Genomic DNA, 8949 nt, shown 5'->3' with positions numbered 1-8949 from the left:
GCATCCAAATCTAATTTCTCTGCGTCTGACTGCTTGGAGATTGAATGCCTGATTCTATCAAAGCATGGTTTCTCTGAGTCGGTCATTGATACCCTGATTCAGGCTAGAAAGCCTGTCATCAGGAAAATCTATCATAAGATTTGGCACAAATTTCTTTGTTGGTGTGAGTCCAAGGGTTACTCATGGAGTAAGATTAATATTCCTAGAATTTTGTCCTTTCTCCAAGAAGGATTGGAGAAGGGATTATCAGCTAGTGCCTTAAAGGGACAAATATCTGCTTTGTCTATTCTTTTACACAAACGTCTGGCAGATGTCCCAGACGTTCAAGCGTTTAATCAGGCCTTGGTCAGGATCAAGCCTGTTTTTAAACCATGGAGCCTAAACTTGGTTCTTAAAGTTCTTCAAGGGGTTCTTTTTGAACCTATGCATTCCATAGATATTAAGCTTCTATTTTGGAAGGTTTTGTTTTTAGTAGCTATCTCTTCGGCTCGAAGAGTTTCTGAGTTATCTGCTTTACAGTGTGACTCACCTTATCTTGTTTTCCATGCAGATAAGGTGTTTTTTTACGTACCAAACCTGGATTCCTTCCTAAGGTTGTTTCTAATAGGAATATCAATCAGGAAATTGTTGTTCCTTCGCTGTGTCCTAATCCTTCTTCAAAGAAGGAACGTCTGTTGCACAATCTTGATGTAGTTCTACTTACAAGCAACCAAAGATTTCCGTCAAACATCTTCATTGTTTGTTGTCTATTCTGGTAAGCGGAGAGGTCAAAAGGCTACGGCTACCTCTCTTTCTTTTTGGCTGAAAAGCATCATCCGTATGGCTTATGAGACTGCTGGCCAGCAGCCTCCTGAAAGAATTACTACTCATTCTACTAGAGCAGTGGCTTCCACATGGGCTTTTAAAAATGGGGCTTCTGTTGAACAGATTTGTAAGGCAGCCACTTGGTCTTCGCTTCATACTTTTTCCAAATTTTACAAATTTGATACTTTTGCTTCTTCGGAGGCTATTTTTGGGAGAAAGCTTCTACAAGCAGTGGTGCCTTCCATTTAAGGTACCTGTCTTGTCCCTCCCTTCATCCGTGTCCTAAAGCTTTGGTATTGGTATCCCACAAGTATGGATGAATCCGTGGACTCGATACATCTTACAAGAGAAAACAGAATTTATGCTTACCTGATAAATTTCTTTCTCTTGTGATGTATCGAGTCCACGGCCCGCCCTGTCTATTTAAGACAGGTAGTATATTTTTATTTAAAAAAACTCAGTCACTACTGCACCCTATAGTTTCTCCTTTTTCTTCCTAGCCTTCGGTCGAATGACTGGGGGGTGGAGCTAAGGGAGGAGCTATATAGGCAGCTCTGCTGTGGGTGCTCTCTCTGCAACTTCCTGTTGGGAAGGAGAATATCCCACAAGTATGGATGAATCCGTGGACTCGATACATCACAAGAGAAAGAAATTTATCAGGTAAGCATAAATTCTGTTATTTTGGGTTGTGGATTCATTTTTTTCAGCGGAAAATGGCTGTTATTATTTCTCTTGTAAGGTGTATCCAGTCCACGGATTGATCCATTACTTGTGGGATATTCTCCTTCCCAACAGGAAGCTGCAAGAGGATCACCCACAGCAGAGCTGTCTATATTGCTCCTCCCCTAACTGCCACCTCCCAGTCATTCTCTTGCAGCTCTCGACAAGGGAAGCAGCTAGAGAGATGTGGGAGGTTGTCAAAACCTCTAAATTCCTGCCGTGTTCTTTATTCTACTTCTCGCCCTTCAGTGACTCAGTGTATGGAAGTAATCGGCTTAATGGTAGCTGCAATGGACATAGTGCCGTTTGCCCGCCTACATCTCAGACCGCTGCAAATCTGCATGCTCAGTCAGTGGAATGGGGATTACACAGATTTGTCCCCTCTACTAAATCTGGATCAAGAGACCAGGGATTCTCTTCTCTGGTGGTTATCTCGGGTCCATCTGTCCAAGGGTATGACCTTCCGCAGGCCAGATTGGACAATAGTAACGACAGATGCCAGCCTTCTGGGCTGGGGTGCAGTCTGGAACTCCCAGAAGGCTCAGGGCTTGTGGACTCAGGAGGAGACACTCCTTCCGATAAACATTCTGGAACTAAGAGTGATATTCAATGCTCTTCAGGCTTGGCCTCAGCTGCAGTCAGGTTTATCAGATTTCAGTCGGACAACATCACGACTGTAGCTTACATCAACCATCAAGGGGGAACAAGGAGTTCCCTAGCAATGTTGGAGGTTTCAAAAATAATTCTATGGGCAGAGGTTCACTCTTGCCATCTATCAGCTATCCATATCCCAGGAGTAGAGAACTGGGAGGTGGATTTTCTAAGTCGACAGACTTTTTATCCGGGGGAGTGGGAACTCCATCCGGAGGTGTTTGCACAGTTGATTCAACTTTGGGGCAAACCAGAATTGGATCTCATGGCGTCTCGTCAGAACGCCAAGCTTTCTTGTTACGGGTTCAGGTCCAGGAATCCCAAGGCAGCTCTGATAGATGCTCTAGCAGCGCCTTGGTCTTTCAACCTGGCTTATGTGTTTCCACCGTTTCCTCTGCTCCCTCGTCTGATTGTCAAGATCAAGCAGGAGAGAGCTTCGGTGATTTTGATAGCTCCAGCGTGGCCACGCAGAACTTGGTACGCAGATCTGGTGGACATGTCATCCTTTCCACCTTGGACTCTGCTCACTGGACTCTCAGGATCACCATAGGCGAAGGACTCCAAAAGTGTTACAAAGTTAACAGGACACAGTTGTCTGAGGAAACCTCTGGAAAATAACTAACTCCTCTTCACGCACCACGAGCACAGTTACACTTTGGAGCACATTATTCATTTGAGGATTATTTTGACTTTATTGCGTTAACTTGGATTAATACCAGCATCTTTGGACTCTTAAGTTTTTTCATTTTTTCTTTCATTTTATTTTTCATTTTTTTAGATATTTGTTTGTGCACCATCCACACCTTTTTTTACGCACCCACAGGACTCACCTCGTGTGCTTTTTTTGTGACATCCTTATTTGACATTTTTTATGACACTTTTTATTGATACTTCACATCTACTGTTTTTTACTTATAACTTTTATCTGTTATTCATTTGTTTACCTCGTTAGGCTGATTTGATATTGCTCATTTAAAGTATACACATTGTAATTAGTGTTTGTACTGCCTTTTAGCGTTCATACTGCCACCTGATTTTAGTTTGCACCAATTCCAATTTTATTTGTATATATTTTAATTGTTTATATACCTTATTGTTATTGTTTTTATCATGGATCCATGACTTTTATCATTGTATAAACTAATATTGTATATCCATTGTCTATTAAATATTGTTAACATTTATATATATCTCTATCTCTGCCTATTTTGGCGCTCCTTGATACTATTTCACCACATTCCCTTTATAGATTGACAATATACTCTTGTTCCATTACATCTGCTGATATGTTTCAGTACTGGTTTGGCTGTCTGCTATGTGTGGATGGGTGTCTTACACGGTAAGTATATACTTTTATTATATAAGACACTCTCAGCTATGGTTTTGGCACTTTTTAAGTAAAGTTGTTATATATTGTTGTTATACATGCCTTGAGTCAGTAATTCAGTGCTCTTTTTTTAGCGACTTTATTTGTGGCTAAATATTTGTCAAGGTTGGTAGAGTCTGTGAAACATTTTTTTTTGGAGCTAGTAATTTATTTATAAATTAGGATGCTAGGTAATATGTCTCATGGAATGTTGATAATCACATTTTATGCAGCTATAATAGAAGTATCCATTAGGCATTATTTAGGTACATTTTGTTTTTTTGTATATACAATCAAAATTCTTGATTCCTCAGACAAAGGTCACCTCTTTAAGTTTCCAGATAGATTTAGTGTCCATGTCTCTATCCCTAACAGAAAAGAGACGTTTGAGATTGGTTTCAGCTTGTCTAAACCTTCAGTGTCTTATTTCCTTCAGTGGCTATGTGCATGGAAGTTTTAGGTCTTATATTTGCAGCATCGGACGCGATCCCTTTTTCTTGTTTTCATATGAGATCTCTACAGCTTTGCATGATGCACCAGTGGTGCAAGGATTATACTCAGATATCACAACTTATATTCTTAAATCCCAACAATCACCTTATTGTTCAAGGGGCCTCCTTTGTTCGTCCTACCTGGACTGGGATCACAACAGATGCAAGTCTCACAGGTTGGGGAGTGGTCTGGGGTCTCTCACAGCACAAAGATTTTGGAATCCTTGAGAGGCGAGGTTACCAATCAATATTAGAACTCTGTGCTATTTTTAGAGCTTTCTTTAGGCTTGGCCTTTATCAAAGAGAGAACCATATATTTGGTTTCAAACAGACAGTGTCACAACAGTGGCATATGTCAATCATCAAGCATTTCCCTAGCAATGTAAGAAATGTCTCTAATACTTTCTTCGGCGGAATCCAACTCTTCTCTAATCACTGCGATTCATATACCAGGTGTAGACAATTGGGAAACGGATTATCTCAGCCGTCAGATTCCGGGGGAGTGGTCTCTCCATCCAGAGGTGTTCAGATTGTGCAGATGTGGGGTCTTCCAGACATAGATCTGATTGCCTCTCGTCTAAACAAGAAATTTCCCAGATACCTCTCCAGATCCAGGGATCCTCAGGAATTGATGGATGCTCTAGCAGTTCCATGGTTTTACTAACCTGCTTACATTTTTCCACCTCTGGTTCTTCTTCCAAGAGTGATCTCAAAGATCATAATCGAAAATCTTATGTGTTTCTAATAGCACCAGCATGGCATCACAGGTTCTGGTATGCGAATCTTGTCCGAATGTCCAGTTGCCAACCTTGGTCACTTCCTCTAAGACAAGACCTTCTGCCTCAAGGCCTGTTTTTCCATCCGGATCTCAAATCTCTAAATTTCAAGGCATGGAAATTGAACCCTTAGTCCTTTGTCATAGAGGTTTCTCTGACTCTGTTATTAACACTATGATACAGGCTTGAAAGCCTGTTTCAAGGAAAATATATCACAAGGTTTGGAAAACCTATATTTCATGGTGTTCCACTCATGGTTATTCTTGGAATGCTTTTAGAATTACGAGGATTCTACAGTTTCTTCAGGATGGTTTGGATAAAGGTTTGTCTGCCAATACTTTGAAAGGACAAATCTCTGCTCTTTCTGTTTTATTTCACAGAAAGATTGCTAATCTTCCTGATGTTCACTGATTTGTACAGGCTTTAAATCGTATCAAACCTGTTATTAAATCTATCTCTCCTCCTTGGAGTCTAAATTTGGTATTAAAGACTTTGCAGGCTCCTCCTTTTGAGCCTATGCATTCTTTGGAAATTAAACTACTTTCTTGGAAAGTGTTTTTTTATGTTGGCTATCTCTTCTGCTAGAAGAGTTTCTGAATTGTCTGTTCTCTCTTGCGAGTCTCCTTATCTGAGTTTTCCATCAAGATAAAGCTGTTTTGCAGACTTTGTTTTAATTTTTGCCTAAAGTTGTGAATTCTAACAACATTAATAGGGAAATTATTGTTCCTTCCTTATGTCCTAATCCTAAGAAAGGTCTTTACATTCTTTGAATGTGGTAAGAGCTTGGAAATTTCTGTATCACAAAGCTTATTTGGAGGCGGGGCAGTCTCTGTCTCAGAGAATAACAGCTCATTCTACAAGATAAGTTGCCACATCTTGGGTTTTCAAGAATGAGGTTTCAGTTGATCCAATCTGCAAAGCAGCCACTTGGTCTTCTCTGCATACATTTACAAAATTTTACCATTTTGAGATTTTTTCTTCTTCAGAAGCAGCTTTTGGTAGAAAGGTTCTTCAGGCAGCTCTCTGTTTGTTTCTTGTACCTATGATTTAAGTTTTTTAAATTTTTAAGAAAACGTAATTATTTTTTTGGACTTAATTTCTCAGCGGATATAGCTGTTTTATTTAATCCCTCCCCTATAATTACTTGTGGACTTCCACATCTTGGGTATTATATCCCATCAGTAACTAGCTCATGGACTTTTGCCACCTATATGAAAGAAAACATAATTTATGTAAGAACTTACCTGTTAAATTAATTTCTTTCATGGTGGCGAGAGTCCATGAGACCCACCCATTTTTTTGCTTTTACTCCTTCACCTCACTAACTTGTCTATACGTTAAACTGAGGTATGAGTGAGGTGGGAGGTGTATTTATAGGCATTTGAGGTTTGGAAACTTTGCCCCCTCCTGGTAGGAATGTATATCCCATCAGTAACTAGCTTGTGGACTCTCGCCACCATGAAAGAAATTAATTTATCAGGTAAGTTCTTACATAAATTATGTTTTTCTGTATGACTTTTTTGTTTAACTTTTTTTTTTTAAATCATAAATTATTTTTTTTTAAAAACTTTATTTTTGAAAAAATTTTTCCACAGGTAAGCTCAAACAGCGCCACATAGCATTATACAATAAGTTTCATTGTAAGGCAAAACAATGTGTGGTATAGTATAGTCTTTTCAAGGTAACTGAGTCTGATTTGAGTCCATCAGATCTTATCCTGAGCCATGTGGAGTGGTCAAGCCCCCTGTATACTTAAAACACTTAAGAAAACACAACAGTACAAAACAATACAAAACATAATCACAAATAAATACTGGCAAACAGCATCAATGAGACTAGGGATGTTGCAGGGTTATACCGTGCTAAATACATTAGGAATATATTATGAGGCGCTAACTGCACTATGGTGAAGTCCACTTTTATACTCAGGTAGGACTCCTCTTACACTTATAATGTTAGTGCGTAATCAGGCCTTCCATAATAGATATTAATGCTGCAAGACTTTAATTATGCCAATAAGTAAATGCAGTCGTGCCAACAGGCAACATAAAACATAGAACAGAAACATAAAACAGTCTAAGTACCTTTGTTGTATGGGTATAAATGTGTTCAGGCTGCTGCATCGGCGGATGGATGTGTTCTCAGTTCATGGATCTCCTCCTGTAGCCACTAGTACATCTAGTGATTCAGTCAGTCCCGGTCAGCAATGTGTCAGTTAAGAGTCAGGATCTGAGTCTGACTCTGGTACACACCAGCGTACATGTACGTTTTCATTTAGTATGAACATAGAGTGCTGAAAGGGGCGTAGCAATTTTTTTCTTAGTCCCTTTGGCAGGTGTAATATGTATGGGTCCCACTTGGTCATAAATGACTTAATTCTAACATCACGGTTACTTTGTGTGTCCGCATGTTCTGCCAGGAACTGTTGGTGTATTGCGTGGGTTAATTTTTTGAAAGGGGGAACTCTGTTCTTGGCCCAATATTGTAGGATTAGTTTCCTAGCCACCAACACTACTATGTTTGAGAATTTTCGATGTTTTAGTGGTAAGGAGACGTCTTGAAAGAAAAATATGACGGCTGCATTTAATGTTATATCAGTTATGAGTATTTTGGACAGCTAAAAAAATCATAAATTTTTATTGAGGTTTTTATGAGTAACATCTTAACAAAAATGTATAGATGTTCTTTCACAATGACAATAATTACATGAGTAGACACCATATCAGTACAGTTTTGAACATAATAGTCAGGCGTTGGTCATGAGATTGAATAATGACTGTACATATCATTTGTAGGCCCAATGGCTCAGAAATAAAAAATGAAAAGTTTCAAACTTTTGAGACTGCTAGAAATATATATATATATATATATATATATATATATATATATATATATATATATATATATATATATGCAAAAAAATGTCAACATAAACAAAAGGAAGTACTTTGCTCTTTTCCTCTAACTAATGTAACAAACGGTGGAAGAGGGCGGGAAAACTGCCCAGTAGTTGATTGGAGTGTGACAGAGAAAGAAGAGGAGTAAGCAGGCTTTTAAACAGAGGATCCCTGCGAAAAGTAAACACTGTTCAGAAGTCTTGAAAAAAGTCTGCAGAAGCCGGACGAAACGCGTAGACGTCAACTGATCCAGTCTAACAACAGTATTGGGATAGGAAGGCTTGAACTTATTCCCGCACTGTGAAAAGGAAAAACAACTAAGACCACACGCCGGAAATAGAGAGGAGCGAGGAAACAGCTACAGCTGACGGAGACCGGAAAGCCGGGGACTGTGTGAGATTTTAGAGACGCTTGTGATTATTGAATTCTTGTAAGTGCAGTATGTACATATGCGCAAAGTGGAATTATTAAATACTTTTACCGTGAGTCGTGGTTGCACTCTCTCTTCTTTTTGTCTTATAAACAAATGGAAGAATGACAGATTTGTCAGTAATTAAAACTAAACATTTACAAATGAAACCTCATTTTTTATTATATGAACCTACCAAATTGTCTATAGGCCACTTTTGGACCTATGTGTAATAGCTTAAATCACTAGAGGAAAGCTAGAATGATATAAAGCCATTCTTGGGCATGATAAATTAACTTATAACCATAAGCATATTATCTTGGGCCTTAGCGCACATATAAATATAGGATAATATGATATTATATATTGTAGCGAAAGATATAGATATGGAAAACATTTCTAAGATACAATAATAGAGGTGGTTACTCTTGAGCCTTTGGACATTAGTAACAATATTATGACATAGAACTAGAGTAAACAAGATATGTAAGGTTAACATTATGATATAGTGGACATGTCTAGAAAATGAACTCTATTACATATGAGGGGGATGTGAAGGTTTGGCAGTAAACTACTCATGTGAAATGTACAGAGCCTGAGATACTAGACCTTGTGATAGTGGGGTTCAGGAGAGGTATATACCATGTGGAATCAGGCATTTGATTAGCTATTTGCTGCCCAGATATATAGTAGTATGCCTGTATGAACAAACATTTTGGGCTAGTCTCAATATGATAATAGTAACTGTGCATCTGGTTGGTATCTTTATGGTAAGTAGAATGAAACAAAAACATTATGTACCCATTACCACTAAAATGTACTCTCATTGTAACAT

The sequence above is a fragment of the Bombina bombina genome, chromosome 3 (assembly GCF_027579735.1).
Source record: "Bombina bombina isolate aBomBom1 chromosome 3, aBomBom1.pri, whole genome shotgun sequence".
In the NCBI taxonomy this organism is placed as follows: Eukaryota; Metazoa; Chordata; class Amphibia; order Anura; family Bombinatoridae; genus Bombina; species Bombina bombina.
Note: the sequence above shows the minus strand (reverse complement) of the source record.